This window comes from Ursus maritimus, unplaced genomic scaffold, assembly GCF_017311325.1.
Source record: "Ursus maritimus isolate PB19 unplaced genomic scaffold, ASM1731132v1 scaffold_11, whole genome shotgun sequence".
Lineage (NCBI taxonomy): Eukaryota > Metazoa > Chordata > Mammalia > Carnivora > Ursidae > Ursus > Ursus maritimus.
This window is the reverse complement of record NW_024423453.1, coordinates 1,557,792-1,575,907: the sequence shown is the minus strand read 5'-3', so window position 1 is coordinate 1,575,907 and position 18,116 is coordinate 1,557,792. Positions and strand designations below refer to the sequence as shown.

At 35.7% G+C, this 18,116-nt stretch overlaps 1 protein-coding gene across 1 annotated transcript in view; it reads right to left on the bottom strand.

Moving 5' to 3' along the window:
• The window catches only part of TET2 (tet methylcytosine dioxygenase 2), a 126,744-nt gene that overhangs the window by 85,938 nt on the left and 22,690 nt on the right, over window positions 1-18,116 (bottom strand). The window contains exon 2 of the mRNA XM_008689387.2: window positions 3,573-3,717. The gene's annotated coding sequence lies outside the window, so the exon portion shown is untranslated. The remainder of the gene's footprint in view (window positions 1-3,572; window positions 3,718-18,116) is intronic.

Here is an 18,116-nt window from a genome sequence, read left to right as displayed (position 1 = left end):
TCACGATAAGCCCCTGCTTCCCTATTTCCTTTAATGCCAACACTCAACTGGTCATTTAAAACCTGAAAACTTTGACTCTTATCTTCTATTTGCAATTAGTGATTAAATTCTCATGATTTTCCCTATCAGGTTTACCTTCCCTTCTCAGTCTTACCGCTAACATTATAATCCATGTTCTCAACCTCACTCCTGAATCACTTCAACCACTTCCTCCATCTCCATACTATCCTGAACTTATCAAAATAATAGTATTGTTAATGACCTGAATGCATCTGGTTACTCACCTACCACTGCACCTCAGTATTTGCATGATGGCATGTAAGCATCTTTAGCCTGGCCTGAGAGCTTTACAAAATTTGGCCTCACCTGCTTTTCTATCTTTTCTCCCACCACTTGCCATCTCTATACAAGGTAGCCTCCCTCTGCCTCCCACCTCATCCTTTGCCTCGCCCACCTGCCCTCAACACCAACATCCTTATTTCTTCCATCTCATGCTGTTTCTCTTCCACTTCTCCACTGGAATATCATTCCCTGTTTGTTTTGTTGTTGTTGCTGTTGTAACTGTTTTTACGGATGACAGTGGGAAGGCTATGGAACTGTAATACATAAAAATAACTTAAATTAGAACTTTTTCTTTGGAGGTTTTCTTTCGGTGTTACTGAGGTATAACTGACCAATAAAGCTGTACGATATTTACAGTGCACAATGTGATGATTTGCTATACATACACATCATGAAAGGGTTCCCCTATCAAGTTAATAAACATAGTCATCACCTCACGTATCTACCATGCTTTGTGTGTGTGAGAACACTTCCACTCTCTTAGCAAATCAATTATACAATACGGTGGTATCAACTACAGACACCATGTTATATATTTGACTCGCAGACCTTATTCGTCTTATAACTGAAAGTCTGCACTCCTTTGCCAACTATCCAATTTCTTCCTATCCTTCAAAATCCAGGCCACCATCTGCCACCTTCCTTTGCAAAGTCCTCCTCTAACTGTTTTAGTCTAGATGGACCTTCCTATTCCTTGAACTTCCAACGTTCTTACCTGTATCACTTACTTGGTATATGTGTACATATTTACCGATGGTAAAGATTAAGCTGCATAAGGTCTCTGATTCTGTTTGAATCATTCTGTGAAAACTTTTTACCATTCTAGTTCTTTGTGGCATTCTCCTCTACCTGTTCTCCCCTGTATGACTTTATGGTCTATTTGTATACATTTTTTTTAGATTTTTTACTCAAAATTAATCTTCTCATTAGTCAATCTTCTTGGTTACTGCATCTTCAACTCCTACCTCACCATCCCTCCAATTTTCTTTTTTCTGTCTTAAATTTTTTATGCTTAGCACTTCTTGGTATTTACTGCACTATATATTTTTATTTATTTGTCTTGTTTATATCTGTCTGCCACTCTAGATTCTAAGCTAAACAAGTACAGGGACTTTAACCTTTTTGCTCAGTAATGTACCCTAGTTCCTAAAGAGTGCCTGGTACTTGATAGGCACTCAAGAAATACTCTTTGATTGAATTTATTTAAAAACTGAAAGCAACATTAATAATAGTAAAAATAATAATAATAAACAAATGCTAATATAAGGTTTAGAATTTAATTGTGCCAGGCCTTGTACACATTATCTATGCATGTACATATATATCCATATACGTATATAATACTATTATTGTTACTTATGACCTATTTTCCTCCTTGCTGAATAAAACAAGGCTTGAAGAGGTTAAATAATTTCTCCAAGAACACAAAGCTAGTAAATATTATTAAAAATAAATCCTAGGTTTATTTATCACTGAAAATATCTCCTCGGCTAAGCTTATCCAACTGTAAAAAGCTAAATACAAAATAATATTCTTTTTTGGATATGAGGGAAGAGCTCCTCTGGGAGTTACTTGTGAAATCAATCTATCTTTCGCCCCCACTCTCTCTCTCTCTCTCAAATAGCTAATACTTTAATTTCTTCTTTTCTTGTTAGTAATTTCTCTTACATTTTTTCCCCAAACTTTGCACTTCCTTCCTTACCTACACTTCATCTCCAAGAAGAGAAAAATTCTGACTGTTATTGTAAAAACTCCATTTTAAAATTGCATCTCAGTTCTCACATAAAGGTCAAGCACAGAATGAGTAGCCACAGTCCTCACAGAAAGAGGTAAAGCATCCATTACGGGAGGAGGGGAAAAGCAAAGAATGCTTTATTCATAATTACCTAAGATTTTCCAGCACGAGAGGGGAAAGAGGAAGTCTATTTTCAGTGACAATGAATACTCTAAAAATATTAGCATGCAAGGGGAAAATTTTCATTCTGAGAGTTAGCAGTGCTGAGTTCTCCTTCCCTTACAGAGTGACTTAAAATTCCTAGGGTAGAGAGGTAATCTAGGGAGATGTAGCTCCCTTATGTCTTGAAAATGGCAACATCTAGGAATCATGGGAGTTTACCTGAGGACACACTGGGAAGGACTTCTCAGCACCAGGTCAGTCTCTAAGAAGTATCAAGTGGCAGAGTGGATACTTATATCCTCAGGCATCTAGAGTGAGGGCACAGATTACAGCTACATAGGCCTTTTAGATTTGTTATGTTCAGTGAAACTGAAGCCGAACTACCTGCTAACAGAGTTACAGAAGAAAAAATAAAAAAAAAACCTCATTCTTCTTTTTTTAATCTAACATCCATTTTCTTTCCAACGATGGCCCCATAATTTTAATTGACTTAAAGTACAGGCAAAGGTATGCATTGAATTCATTCTGGTGTCCATCTTGAATATTCTGGAAAAAAATATCCGCTATCAGTTTCTCACTTCTGTTCATCTATATAAATGTTAATGGTGTGATAAATAACCCTTAGGTTGGGCCACTCGTTATCCTGTCAGTGAAGGGCATTCAGAACAAATTGATCTTTATTAACATCAACTGTAGATGAAAAAAAGTACTTGGTATCTCCCTCTCTGTCAGTTCCTCTATTTATATTTTCAGAAAAATCATGTGAAAAAATTACATAGGCTTTCCCAAAATCTGTCATTGTATACTTTGTATCTCTGATGGTTCTATGGGACAAAATCATCATGAAAACTGGCTGCCTAGGCTTATAGGTGCTCACCATAATCACAAATAATCACTTTTTTTCATCCTCAACAAATGAGACGAAGTGGCCAAAATGAGGTAAAAATGGAGAGGAGAAATACTGTGACAAGTGGTTGTAGATATCACATTTTTCCATGCTTATCGTTATATTTACATGGCTCTTATCTTTTTTAAAAAAATTCAAGACATTGAGAATCTGACAAAAATCTACCTCTTCCCCAGAAAACAATGTAGCTACATATCCATCCATCCATCCATCCATCCATCCATCCATCCATCCAGGTTAGTACAAAATTCTAGGACATTCATAGATCTTAAAATCTAACCCATGTGTCCCAAGCATAGGTAATTAATGTATTTGAGAGAGTACAGAGTAATTTAGAGTTGAACGTTAGAAGAGAGATTGACCATAAAATTATGAATAAATTTATATTTCTCGGAAACCAAGCACCAGCTGTCCCCAGCATCTTACCAGCAGCTCTATCCCTTACTGCTCCTCCTGGATCATGGCTTGTTGGCTGCTGCTGAGCCCATCTCCTGCTTCCAAGTGTGGTAACTCAACAGGAGCAAGGGCAAGTAGACAATCTTAAGAGGGTTTGATGATGATGTTGGCCAGCCTGGAAAAGACACAGAGTTTGAATATTTTTAAGTTAGCAAAAAGGAACAAGACGTACATTTGGTATGAAAACTACCATGTAAAGTTTAAAAGGTTATAGATGCCCATAACTGGATACGTCCAACTATATCACTGGCTGTTAAAAAATTCAGGGTTGGAAGATCATTCTCAAAGCAACGAAAACTCCGAGATGCACCATAATATAATATAATACTGATACTTGTAGAGAAAACTTCGCAATGCCCAAAGCATCTCTGCCCAACCAGCAATCCTCACATCTTGACCTTGATTATCAATTAGTCTTGGGACCCACTGGGTTATATTACTTCATCTGTTGAATCCAGTGGTTCTCAGCCTTGGCTGTAATTGTATCACCTGGGCGGGAAGCTGAGGCCTCATGCTCAGAGATTCTGATCTCTTGGGCTAAAAATGAAGCCTTAATCCCCAGGTAATTCTAGGGTGCAGCCAGGATCGAGAATCATTAATTTAAGGCCTTGTCCTTGTTGAGAGGCAGCACTAACTTGACTTATAAGTAGCAAATGTTTATTCAGAATATAGTGTATCAAGGCAACGTGCTAAGTGTGATGGTAAAGGCAGAACATTGTAACATGTAGTCCTTATGCTCAGGGACTTTAATTTAGCTCAAGAGATTGAATACAAATTTTAATCTGATCACCTAACAAGACACTTACTTTACAAATATAACCAAAGTAAGGCTTCATTAGTCAAAGATGTAGTGAGAATCTTGGATGCTCCAAAAGTAGAGATGACCATGAACTGAAATAGGGAGAAAGTTGAATGTGTGAAGAGAGTCTTCTGAGTTCTCAGGGCAGGGTGAAAGTCAGAGAAAGGAACAGGGAGAGAGGATTTTCAAAGACACAGCTGTTAGAATATGTGTAGCAAATTGGGGGAGACTGAAGAGCCCATTCTGACAGATTTTCTACAAAGGAGCATTAGAAGAATTTGGAGAGGCAGATTTGAGCTAGAATGTACAGACTAGTGATATGTGGCTAAAGAAGTTGGGTCATTTTCTGGAATATCTGGAAATAATACCTGGAATAGTACTGAGAGGTGTTGACGGCTCACGTCCCCAAGGGGTCTTAGTAGATTTACTGGGTTCTTTGTAAATGCCAGACACGTGCTTGATGCATTACATATGTTATCTCATTTAACACAAACATCTGGTGAGGTAGTTATTGCTATCTCTAATTTACAGAGTAAGAAGGGAGGTCACTTAATTTTCTCAAAGTTCTATAGCAAGAAATAGTAAGCCAAGACCAGACAACATGCTGTTTCTTTAGAAACACAGCATCACAAGAGTTATGTATTAACACTTAGGGTTTTTAAAAATTGAAATATAATTCACATACCACAAAATTATTTTAAAGTATACATTTCTGTGGGTTTCAGCCAAAAAGATGTGCCATTATTGCCACTATCAAATTCCAGAACAATTTAATCACTCCCAAAATAAATTCATTACCCAGCAGGAGTCAGTCCTCATTTGTCCCTCCTCCAGCTAATCATCCTTCTGTTTCTATGTATTTGCTCATTCTGGGTATTTCAAATAAATGAAATCATGCAGAATTTGACTTTTTTGTGTCTGGTTTCTTGCACTTAGTATAGTATTTTCAAGGTTCATTTATGTTTTATTGTGACTCAGTACTTCATTCCTTTTTGTGGCCAAGTAATATTCCACTGTATAGATATACCATCCTTTATTCATAATGGATATTTGGGTTATTTCTACTTTATAGCTATTATAAATAATGCTGCTATGAACATTCATTTATAAGTCTTTTTATATTGTAGTAAAATACATGCAACAAAAAATTTAGCATTTTAACCATATTTTAAATGTATAATTCTATGCATTAAGCAGTCTTAATCATCACCACCACCCATATCTAGAAATTTTTTATCTTCCCAAACTCAAACGCTATCCCCATTAACCAATAACTCTCCAACCTCCCCTCTCCCAAGCCCTGGCAAATACAATTCTATTTTCAGGCTCTATGAATCAGACAATTCCAGGTACCTCATATAAGCAGAATCATATGATATACGTCCTTTTGTGCCTGGCTTATTTCACTATGCCTAATGTCTTCAAGATTTGTCCATCTTGTAGCACATGTCAGAATTTCCTCCCTTTTAAAGGCTGAATAGTATTCCATTACATGTATATACCACATTTTGTTTGTCTATTCATCTGTTGATGGACACTTGCATTGTTTCCACCTGTAGGCTATTGTGAATAATGCTGCTTTGAACATGGGTATTCATTGTTTGTCAGTTTTGTGTGGACATACATTTTTAATTCTCTTGGAAGTGGAATTGCTGAGTCATATAATTCCATATTTACCCTTCCAAGGAACTGCTGAACTGTTCTGCAGAGTGAATGGCTGTGCCATTTTACATTCCCACCAGCAGTGTAGGAGGGTTCCAATTTTCCTTCATCCTCACCAACACTAGTTATTGCCTAACTTTTTTTAAAAAAGCCATTCTCACGGGTATGGAGTAGTAAAAGATTAAGCTGTTATAAATTATTACATACAAGATATTGGCTTATTGTTGTAGCTCATACATAAAGGGACGCGTCTGAACAAGAGGGTGGAAGAGGAAGTAAAATAACACGATCATGCAGGGAAATATTACTGATGGGGAAAGGAGTGGATACTAGCAGCATTGTAGGTATAGGGAGAAAAAGAAAGACTCAATTATAGAAGTAAAGCTTTGAGCTTGGCTGAAAAGAAAAATAATGGTATTAATCAGTGGTAATTCTAGAAAGAAATCCGAAGTGACAAAATAAATTGTTGACATGATGTATTTGAGAACCTATGTAATCCAAATAAAGAATTATCAGGAGGTCAGGGTTGGAAACAATACAATATCTTGTGTTTTTAGAACAGGTCGAAGAAGCACTGCTAAAACTAGAAGAAGGCCATTGTCTGTACATGTTTAGACTCCTCAAGGCTGGGTTTACTTATGGGCCAAACACTGAGGAATACAGAGGAACAGAACTATACATCTGCCTTCCTGTTTTCTGTTTAAAATACCAATACAAAACTTCAATAGTAAAATAATACATTCTTTACACTCGGAGCTTTATCAGAACTTGAGCTGTAAGTCCCTTAAGGTGGTATCAGATTTTTATCTATACTTTGAGGCATTCGGGACAGCAGTGCCCTTGGTTCAGAATGGCGTGAGCAGACTTAGTGGTATTGCCCTCTATGGGCTGGCACAGGATCAAGAGGCTACAGAAATGAATGTCGCTACAAGCAGTTATCTGGTTGGCTGGAAACCAGCTGGCAAACTATCAAGGAGAACATGAAGTTCCAGTTTTCTATGCCCCAAACAGCCCCCTAAAAAAAAAAAAAAAAAATCCCAACAATTAGAATATACACCCATAAGAGACCACAAGTCTATTGTTACAACACAGTTCCTCAATGGTCAACGATCCTGGCTTCGTTCAGTTTTGGAAAATTTCCAAAATAGTAACATTCAGAAATCAATACAGTGATGACTCACATACTTGGTTACCTGTTCTGAAAGAAAAGGTGAATACTATTTAGGATGCTATGGTAAATATTCTCAAAGAAAATGCAAAACACTGTCAGTCAGCTTACACACTGAGTTTTCCCTCTGACCTAATACACTGAGATTATACAAAAAAATCACCCAGAAGGCAAAACACAATAAACACAAAGGGTAACTGATGAAGACAGAGGTTAAAATAAGAGCCATAGAGGAAAAAAAAAAAAATCTAACAGGGAAAGCCAATGAATACAATTTAAATGTTCTCACTCCCACACACATATCTACATTTTTAATTGAATGAAATAAACCTCAAGGTCAAAGTTGTAATCTTGCTGAGGATAATGTGGTTCCAAGACAGATTTTTCTTTGTTTCCTAAATTAAAGTCTATTCTGGTATATTTAATCTTCATCAACTACTCGCTGTGTTTTAAAAAGATAGTATCTACTTTCTCTATTATCTTCTAGAAGGTAGATGAAAAAACAATGACAATAAAAATTGCTACGATTTATCGAATGCATGCTTAGTCATTTAATCTTCAAACTATTATCACATGCTCAGTCGTGTCCCTTAGCACACACTTTGTAGGTGGCAGGCCAACGGAGCCGTGCTCTTACCTACCATGCTTCACAACATGACCAGCTTGTAAGAGATTCAATGAGGAAAACATTTCATTTCGGTGAAAGGTAAACTATTCTATTTTTCAAACCCTAGAAGCAGACACTTTATCTCAAAATCAAAATGAAACTTTTCTCTGTAAACCAGTTACTCTACCTATAAACATGTATGTATCAATATAAGCTATGCATCATATATAGAAATCTTTCTTTGGGGCCTTAAATACATTCTCCTGTTAATCACTGACCAAAAGTCATTAATACTGTCATTACAAGCTATGTTTCTCCTGCTGGATCTAGCCCTTCCTTTCCTTTTTTTGTGCTACTTGTCCATCCTCATTGCATGTCTCTTCAAAGCTCCCAGCAATAGGTGCTTCCTTCTGTTCTCATGCTGCCTCAGCTGTGATCCTCCTCCAGGTCTAAATGGGGTCAGACCGGAGTTCACTGAACAGCAGGTTACTGACCTCAGCAGGATATGCCCATAAAATGGTTTTCCTCTTCCATCCCCCCTCCTCTTCCCCCTCCCATACACTTTTTCTGCAAGTAAATGATCCCAACTGTATGGTGCCCAAAGGGAAGTGCTGTTTCAGAATGTCAGCTTCTTGGCAAGAGCAACGGCTATTCTATTAATGCTTTTAAAAAATCACTACAGCAGTTAGAACTCTAAGAAGAAAACTAAAGGAAGTCCTCATGCATATTTACTCCCTGCACTTCCTAACAGAGACAAAGTGGCGACTCCAAGGAAAAATTCAGTAAGCATTTACGGAACAAATTCCACTAAGCTAAAAACAAATATACACCAAAGAAGGTTGTTTCTAACCCACAGTCTTTACAGAGCTAAGACTGCCAAACAAAGTCAAAGTTTAAGGCAGCAGTTCGAAATTGTTTGGCACAGCATTTCCATTGCACAAAGAAATTATTTAAGAACGAAACACAGGAATGTAGAGGGACAGGTATAAATTTACTTGGCATTCTATGTACATTATCAGATCAATTCATATACCTTCTGGAAACAAACAAACAAGTTATGATAGAATCAATATTTTTAAAAACCAAGATGGAGAACCCACATTAGAAGAAAACACCAAATAAAAATCAGGAAAAAAAAAACCATACAAATTCTTATTTCTGAAATGGAAACATTTCTATGACATTGTGATACTTGCTAGTATCTGCTAATATCTGCTAAAAACTGATACCTCTTTGGTCAGAGGTGTGCCCAATATCTTAATTCTAAAAAGCCAGCAGAAGATAATGGTTTATTCCTCATCCACTAAAATAGGAAATACAATATTCTGTAACAGAACTGCCATTTCTAGTGCCCAAGCATTTGGGGGATTCTGTCTAGAAATTCCATGTAGTGGAGGAGAGGAGAGAGGCAAAGAAAAGAGTGTGTACTTATTTTAATGGTTCATCTGTCATTTCCTTTTTTCTTTACACAAGGGACTTTGGGAATTAGCAATTGTATTTATATGGTTCACTGCAGGACAATAATTCTACTGGGAGCTAGGCTGTACTCTCACAAACCCATAAACTAAGGAAGTAGGCAGGTGGAAGATATAACCAAAGGATTGATCTGCCTCAGGCTCCAATTCTGACATTAACCCTTCATAACTTCATGATCTTGAGCCAGTCACTTAAGGAAACTGAGGACTGGAGAAGTCTATAAAATATGGAATTGTATTATCTCTGTTTCAAATCAGGTTTGGGCTTTATGATTCTATAGCTCAGATACTGTCTAATTTGATAAGGGTGGAACAAATACAAATATAAAAAAAGGGTTATTGCAAAAATGAATAAGGTGTAAAGAATGAGCAAAATTATATTGGTAGAATTATCCCAATTTAAAAACACTTTTATGATATTAAAACTTTATAATAAATAATTCTTAAATAGTAATATGTAACTATAAGCAATAGTCACAATGCTCATTATTGATTCCAAAGAAATTTTTACATGTAGATTCTATTCTAAGATATACAATGTATATTCTATTCCTTTAGATTTGGCAATTTCATGTTATAAAGTAACATAATGAATTTTTCAGAGTAATGAAGCTACTCCCATGGTTCATTTAGAGTCAATTGGTAGCTACATCCATTTATAACAGCTATAGGGATCAATAACTTGGTAGACTGTAAGTGCTTTTTAAAAAACTGTTTCAAATCTACAACATTAACCTAGATACTTTTTAAATGAGTTCCATTCTCCTTACTCTTCAGGAAAAGTATTAGGTGTATACTAACCCCATCTTCCTATTTATTTAGGACAGATGGGAAGTAAAAGAATAAATTTTTAAATGATTAATTATGATATAAATTATTAAATAGCCCAAAAAATATCTTCATGTAAAAATGCTATAAGTCTTATGGGGTATGAGTTAAGGTTTGAAGCCATTACATTAATAACATCAATACAAACACCAAAGGATCAATGAGAAAAATTCTAATGCTTGATGAGTTGGCAAGCTGTATAAAATACAATTTTATACTATATATAAAACTGCCAACATTTGATTTGTTACTATTTGTAAAAAGCAATATTGCTTCAGTTATGATACTGTCTACATTTCGCATTCTAAAAATGTAAACAAGGAAATTTCATTAAATTTTATTTCTACTAAAAAGGCAAAGAAAGGAGAATGAAGAATTCCACAAATTTCCCAAAGGTTTTAATTTTATTCTATTCCTTAAAGTGGAATATTACATTGAAAAGATTTCAGAACATTTGGAACACTCTGAAGTTACGCTTACCAGGACTGTTAAAAGCAAATTATGCATTTTTCAAAACTGAAGTGTCATGAAGATGATATAAAATACTTCTATAATAAGATATTCTTAAAAAGTTTAGCAAACATCAAGTTAAGACAAATAAATGATGATTCTCTTGCCATGGACATGAGTGGTAACAAAAATATTTAACAGTTCACATGTCGAAATATGGGTCATAGGGCTAGAGGAGGGTCTAGAGGCCACCTACAGGCCAAATATTACTATTCTAGTTATGAGATTGTGGGGAGGTCCAGGGAGTCACGCAGAGGGACCAACAGTATCTTAGGGAAGAATTCTCTGGCTACCTTCAAAATATTTCAGTAACCATCAGCATAGCCACACTCATGTATACCCCCTGCATATCAGCTCTGGCTGTGTGTATAATTCTTAAACACAGGTTCAAAAAGCATTAAGCAATTATTTAAGTCTTTGCAAATCTACTCCTTGTTACTAGAGAAAATATTAACTATTAATTTTGGCAGTAGCTGGCAAGCAACATCATGAGGGGAGTTCAGAAGAAGGAATGAAAACTTAAAGACGGAAGTTTTTTTTTTAATTATCTTTTTTTTAAAGATTATTTATTTATTTATTTGACAGAGACAGAGAGACAGCGAGAGAGGGAACATAAGCATGGGGAGTGGAAGAGGAAGAAGCAGGCTCCCCGCTGAGCAGCCCTATGCAGGGCTGGATCCCAGGACCCTGGGATTATGACCTGAGCCGAAGGCAGACACTTAACGACTGAGCACCCAGGCACCCCAAATGAAAACATAAAAATTACAAAACTATTTTATGACATTATTAAAATTATTTAAAAATTAAAATATGAGGTTAGACCTTCATTGAAGTAATGACCAGGATGACAGAATTTAAATATATTTCTTCCTCAATAAATAAGACCGTTAGAATAAAAAGCTATAATCACACTTAAGACTGGAGAATCATATAATTGGATGAGAAATCCAAATAGGTACTTAAATAATAAAATTGTGACACAGTGGTTTTTCACTGAATTATCGTATTCATTATAAGTTGGATTTTTGTATATTAAATTTCCTGGAGTTGGTGTTCAACTATTGCTATTCAGTAGTTGATCTCTTAGGAACAAGCAAAATTATAATAAGGAAGAAATAGCAGCATAATTTTAAAAAAATCTGCAATGTTACAGAGATGTAGGGGGTGGTCTATACAGAACTGCACATTTAGAAAGCGTTTTAAATCATTTTTTATTTGATAGATCTCATAGGTGGAATACATCAATATAGACAGGAGGAATTTGTTGTTGTTTATTGTCCTCTTTTTGAAAGGGATTAAAGTCACCTAGCAACCTCTGTGTTGTAGAAACCAAAACAGAATCCTTGGTTGTCTACTACCAGCTCGTCCACAACAGAATAGTCAAGCAAGCAGAAAAGCACGGGTCTGGTACACTAGGGTGTACACTCCGACACACATTCTTCATCACATGACAAGGTACAAATCATCAAGAAATTCCCAGGGAGAAAAAAACCTCCTGTAAAAGCATATTGAGAGCTTATAGATCTTGACCACCAAGACTAGAGATACACACACACACTCCAAAAAATAACAAAAGACTTAACCATAGAGTATATAGATCATAGTTTAGAGAGGGGACTCAAGAATGGAAACTTTGTGAAGGGCTTTAAAATATTCTAGGTAGAAACAGATATGGACATCATAATAATTTATAGAAGCAGATTTTATATTTGAACTTACTTTTATAGAAGCAAACAAGGAATGATTATTAAAGTAGGACAGGAGGTAGTTAGGGGAAGCAACTTTAACACAGAGTAATAAATATGAGGATTTGAATTATAAAGATTGATAAGGGGACAACATCAGTTAGGATGTGAAATGCTGTTTGTGATAATGGAACAGAGCGAGGTAAATGATAGAGCATATTAATATTTCAGAAAGGTTTTTTTCTGAGTGTCATATTCCAGAGTGAGGAAATAAGCTCTGCGATAAATGTAACTTAGCTCCCTAGCAAAACAAAGAAACTGTATATTTTAAGAGAAAAGAGCTTAATGATTTTAGGACATGTGTATATATATTTTATATTTGCAAATGTATATGAATAGAAGAAAAGCAGGTGTGTCAGAATTTGCATTTTCCTCTATGTATTAATGACTGAAGTTTTGGAATGTGGGGCAACATTTTTAGATAGTGAAAGAATAAAATCACCATTTTTAAATCATCACTGAGCAAAGTGGAGTTTGGGGAAAAAAAGAGCCACTGACTTTGTCTTCAGAGAAAAAAGTCGGGGATAAGCCCTTTGTGCCAAGTTGACACAGGTCTATAGGCCATGGAAATCAATGCTGAATGTTTTGATTCTTCATCGGTTGTGAGTAGATGAGAAGGTAAACGAAAACTGGAGCATCTGACACCTTATACTTGGAGATGTGAAAGTGTCATTTCTAAGAAGGGTCAATTGTCAGCTGACCAGAAAGGCACACCTCCTCTAACCTCCAAGAATGAACCAGTAAAAGAAGAGAAGGGAAACAAACAATGGACCACCATTCATACACACACGTTATTTCAGCTCTGTGGCCATTAAAAGCCAGATAACACTGCATGCTAAAAACCGCTTTCCTTGTGAGAAAGATGAGTAACACTGCAGAACCTAAATCGTGGGATAAACTTAATCAGGTCTCACTAGGAGTGCAGCTGCTTTACACTGCAGGCAGTCTTACAGTGGGATGTCAATCTCGCCTCCAGCAAGTGCCAATGAAATGACTTCACGCTCCAGGTTTACGCAGGTCAGTGTGCACAGGTTGTGTCCAGAGCCATGAATGAAGTCATGCTTTATCAGAAAGCAGGTCAGAGGGGACATAAATCATGGAACTGTAACAGTTGACTAAAAATAAGTTTCTATGATAAGCAGTCATTTCCTAAATGAAGAAGATACATGCCATTCATATTTTGAGGTGTGTTTAGAGGGAGAGCCTCACATAAAACTGAACAAGTCTCTTTCATCTTCAACATCCTGAGAAAAGGCACGGGGTCTGTAGGTACATGAATTTGGCTGGTAGCCTTTGATGTATCACAGGCACTGAACGTAGCCACTTGAATTATGCCTCTTCACTGACTCTGGACACCCTCTACCTCCACTTCCACTCACCTTTTTATGAAGGACTAGTGCTAACTGTTCGTTTTAAGTTTATAGGTCAGGTAAGAAGGAGATGAGGTTATCTTTCCTTAACCTCAGGTTGGGAAACAGAGTGTCAAAAGAGGACTTGAATTGAAACATTACAACTACCCATATGAAAGAGAAGACACGCTTGTACTGCCTAATTTATTTTCTTTTTACAAATTTAGAGGGGGGGTTAGTTGCTTTATATGTTTTTAATTAATAAACTTTATTTTTTAAAGTAGTAAAACTTGGCAGAAAGTACACAGTTGTCACATACTTCTGTTCACGCACATAGACAATCTCCCCCACTATCAACATCTCCCATCAGAATGGCACAGTTGTTATAACTAGGGAACCTACATTGACACATCACTATCACCCAAAGCCTATAGTTTACATTAGGGATCACTCTTGGTGTTGTACATTCTGTGAGTTTTCACAGATGTAGAATGACACGTATCCACTATTGTAGTATATTACAGAATGGTTTCACTACCCTCAGAATCCTCTATACTCTGCCTATTCATCCCTTCTTAACCCCTCATCTGTGAAAAACACTAATCATTTTGCCATCTTCACAATTTTGCCTTTTTCAGAATGTCACACAACTGGAATCAAACAGAATGGCTTATTTCATTTAATTTTAATATGCATTTGAGTTTCTTCCATGTTTCTTTAGGGCTTGGTAGGTTTTTTATTTTTTTTTTATTTTTTTTTTATTTTTATTTTTTTTTTTTTTAAGTGCTGAATAATATTGCATTGTCTGACTACCAAAGTTTATCCGTTCACCTACTGAAGGACAGTTTTCGCAATTGGGAAGAAAGCTGTTATCGACACCAGGAGCAGGTTTGTGTGTGGAGATAAATGTCAACTCCTTTGGGTATATACCAAGGGGTGCAATTACGATTGTATGGTAAGAGTAAGTAAAATTTTGTGAGAAACTGCCAAACTTTCTGCCAAAGCGGCTGTACCATTTTGCAGCCGCATCAGCGAGGAACGGTGTCTGTTACTGTACATCACTACCAGCATTTGGGGGGTCAGGTATGTAGCAGAATATCATTGCTATTTTAATTTTCAATTCCCTAATGACATATGATGTTGAATATCTATCACATGCTTACTTGCATCTGTATATCTCCTTTGATGAGGTGTCTGTTCAGGTCTTTTCCCATTTTAAAAATTAGGTTGCTCATTTTCTAAAATTGTTTTGAGAATTTGAAGTGTTCTTTGCGTATTTTGGTTAACAGTCCTTTATCAGATGAGCCTTTTCCAAATAATTTCTCCCAGTCTATGGCTTGTGTTCTCATTCTCTTGACACTGACTTTAGCAGAGGAGAATTTTTTTTCATTTTAAAGAAGTTCAGCTTAAAAATCATTACTTTCATGAATCATGTCTTTGCTGTTTTATCTAAAAAGTCATTGCCTTACCTAAGTTCCTCTAGGTTTTCTCCTACGACATCTCTAGGAGTTTTATAGTTTTGCACTTTACATTTATGTACATGATCCTTTTTAATTTTTTTTGTGGAAAATGTAAGGTTTGTGACTGGATCCATGTTGCTGCATGTGGATGTCCAGCTGTTTCTGCACCATTTGTTTAAAGATTGTCTTTGCTCCACTGTATAGCCTTTAGCCTTTGTAAAAGATCAGTTGACTATATTTATGTGGATCTATCTGTGGGCTCCCTATTCTGTTGCACTGATCTGTTTTTCTATCCTTTCACCAGTACCACACTGTATTGATTGTTGGAGATTTATAGTGAGACTTGAAGTTGAGTTGTGTCAGTCCTCCAACTTTATTCTTCTCTTTCAATATTGTTTGAATACTGGGTTTTCTTCCTCTCCTTGTAAACTTTAGAATCCATTTGTTGATATTCACAAATGCTGGGATTTTGGTTGAAATTGTGTTGGATCTATAGATTAAGTTGGGAAGAACTGACATCTTGACAATATTGGATCCTTCTATCCACAAACATGGACTATCTCTTCATTTTTTTTTTTACATTTTTCACCAGAATGCTGTAGTTTTCCTCATATAGATATTGTACCTATTTTGTTAAATTTGTACCTAAGCATTTCATTTGGGGGGATACTAATGTAAATGGTAATGTGTTTTCAACTTCAAGTTCCACTTACTCATTGTTGATATATAGGAAAAGTGGCTGACTTTTTGTATATTAATGTGGTACTCTGCGACCTTGCTATAATTGCTTATCAGTTGCAGGAGATTTTTATTATATCAGGTTTTCTACACAGATGATCATGTCATCTGGGAACAATGACAGCTTTATTTCTTCTTTTTCAATCTATATACCTTTTAATTCCTTTTCTTGGCTTTTTGCATTACCTAGGACTTCCATTACTATGTTGAAAAGCAGTAGTGAGAGGGGACATCCTTGCCTTGTTCTTGATCTTAGTGCAAAAAATTTGAGTTTCTTACCATTAACTGTGATGTTAGCTATAGGCTTTTTGTAGGTGTTCTTTATCAGGTTGAGGAAGTTCCCCTCTATTCTTAGTTTGCTGAGAAGTTTTATCATGAATAGGTGTTGGATTTTGTTAAATGCTTTTTTTGCATCCACGGATTTGATGATGTGGATTTTCTTCTAGCTTGTTAGTGTGATCAATTCATTCATTCATTTTTCCATGTTGGACCAACCTTGCATACCTGAAACAAATCTAACTTGGTCATAGTGTATGATTCTTTTTATCTATTGTGAGATTTGATTTGCTAATATTTTGTTGAGGATTTTTAAATCTGTGTTCATGAGAGATATTGTTCTATGGCTTTATTTTCTTGTGATATCTTTGTCTAGTTTTGGTATTAGGGTAATGTTGGCCTCAGAATGATTAGGAAGTATTCACTCTGCTTCTGTTCTCTGAAAGAAATTATAGAGAATTGGTACGATTTCTTCCTTGAATGTTTGGTAGATTCACCAGTGAACACACACAGGCCTGATGCTTTCTGTTTTGGGAGGTTATTATTGAGTAATTTCTTTAGTAGATATAGGGCTATAGAGATTTTCTAATTCTTCTGGTGTGAGTTTTGGCAGATTGTGCCCTTTCAAGGAATTGGTTCTTTTTATCTCAGTTACCAAATTTGTGCACATGGACTTGTTCTTTTATTATCCTTTTAATGTCCATGGGATCTGTAGTGCTGTCCCCTCTTTCATTTCTAATATTAGTAATTTGTATCTTCTTTTTATCTTGGTTACCTGGCTAGAGGCTCATTGATTTTATTGATCTTTTTAAGGAACTAGCTTTGGTTTTGTTGGTTTTCTTTACTGCTTATCTGTTTTCATTTTCATTGATTTCTGCTCTAATTTTTAGGGTTTTTTTGGTGTGTTTTGTTTTTGTTTTTGTTTTGTTTTTTGCTTATTTTGGATTTAATTTGTTCTTTTTCTAGTTTCCTAAGATAGAAGCTTGGATTATTGATTTCAGATCTTCTTTTCTAATATATGCATTCAATGCTATAAATTTCCCTCTAAGCACTATTTTCATTGCATCACACAAATTTTGATGTTTTATTTTCATTTTTATTTAGTTCAAAAGTTGTTCAGGTTTATAATAACTTTCATTGTACCTTTAACACGGTGGTCTCAGGTCCTCAGACAGTGAAATCCTCTTACAGCAAGAAATTCACAAAAATTGAATGAAGTAAGCAGAAAGTAAAAACATAAGTAGCACTGGAATTGCATGACCAATCAGTGTCAAGTACAGTAGTTCAAAATATTTTTATATTTGTCTTCTGATTCCTTCCTTCATCCATGTGTTATTTACAAGTATGTTATTAAATCTCCAAGTATTTGGGATTTTCCAATACTATTCCTGTTATTGATTTCTGGTTTAATTCCCTTGTGGTTGAGAGCAGACATCTAATTTCTATTCTTTTAACCTTGCTAAAATGTGTTTTATGGCCCCAAATGGTCTATGTTGGTTAAATGTTCCATGGGAACTTGAAAAGAATATGTAATCTGCTGTTGTTGGATAGTCTATAGATGTCAATTATATCCAGTTGATTGATGATTATTGAGTTCAATTATATTCTTACTGATTTTCTGCCAGCTGGATCAGTCCACTTCTGACAGAGGGGTGTTAAAGTCTTCAATTATAATAGTGGATTCATCTATTTTTCTTCACAGTTCTATCAGTTTTTGCCTCATGGATTCTGACACTGTTGTTAGATGCATGCACCTTAAGGACTGTTATGTCTTCATGGAGTGTTGATTTCTTTATCATTAAGCAATGCCTTTCTTGTCTGATAGCTTTCTTTGCTCTGAAGTCTGCTCTGTTTGAAATTAATGTAGCTATCCCAGCTATCCTTTTGATTAATGTTA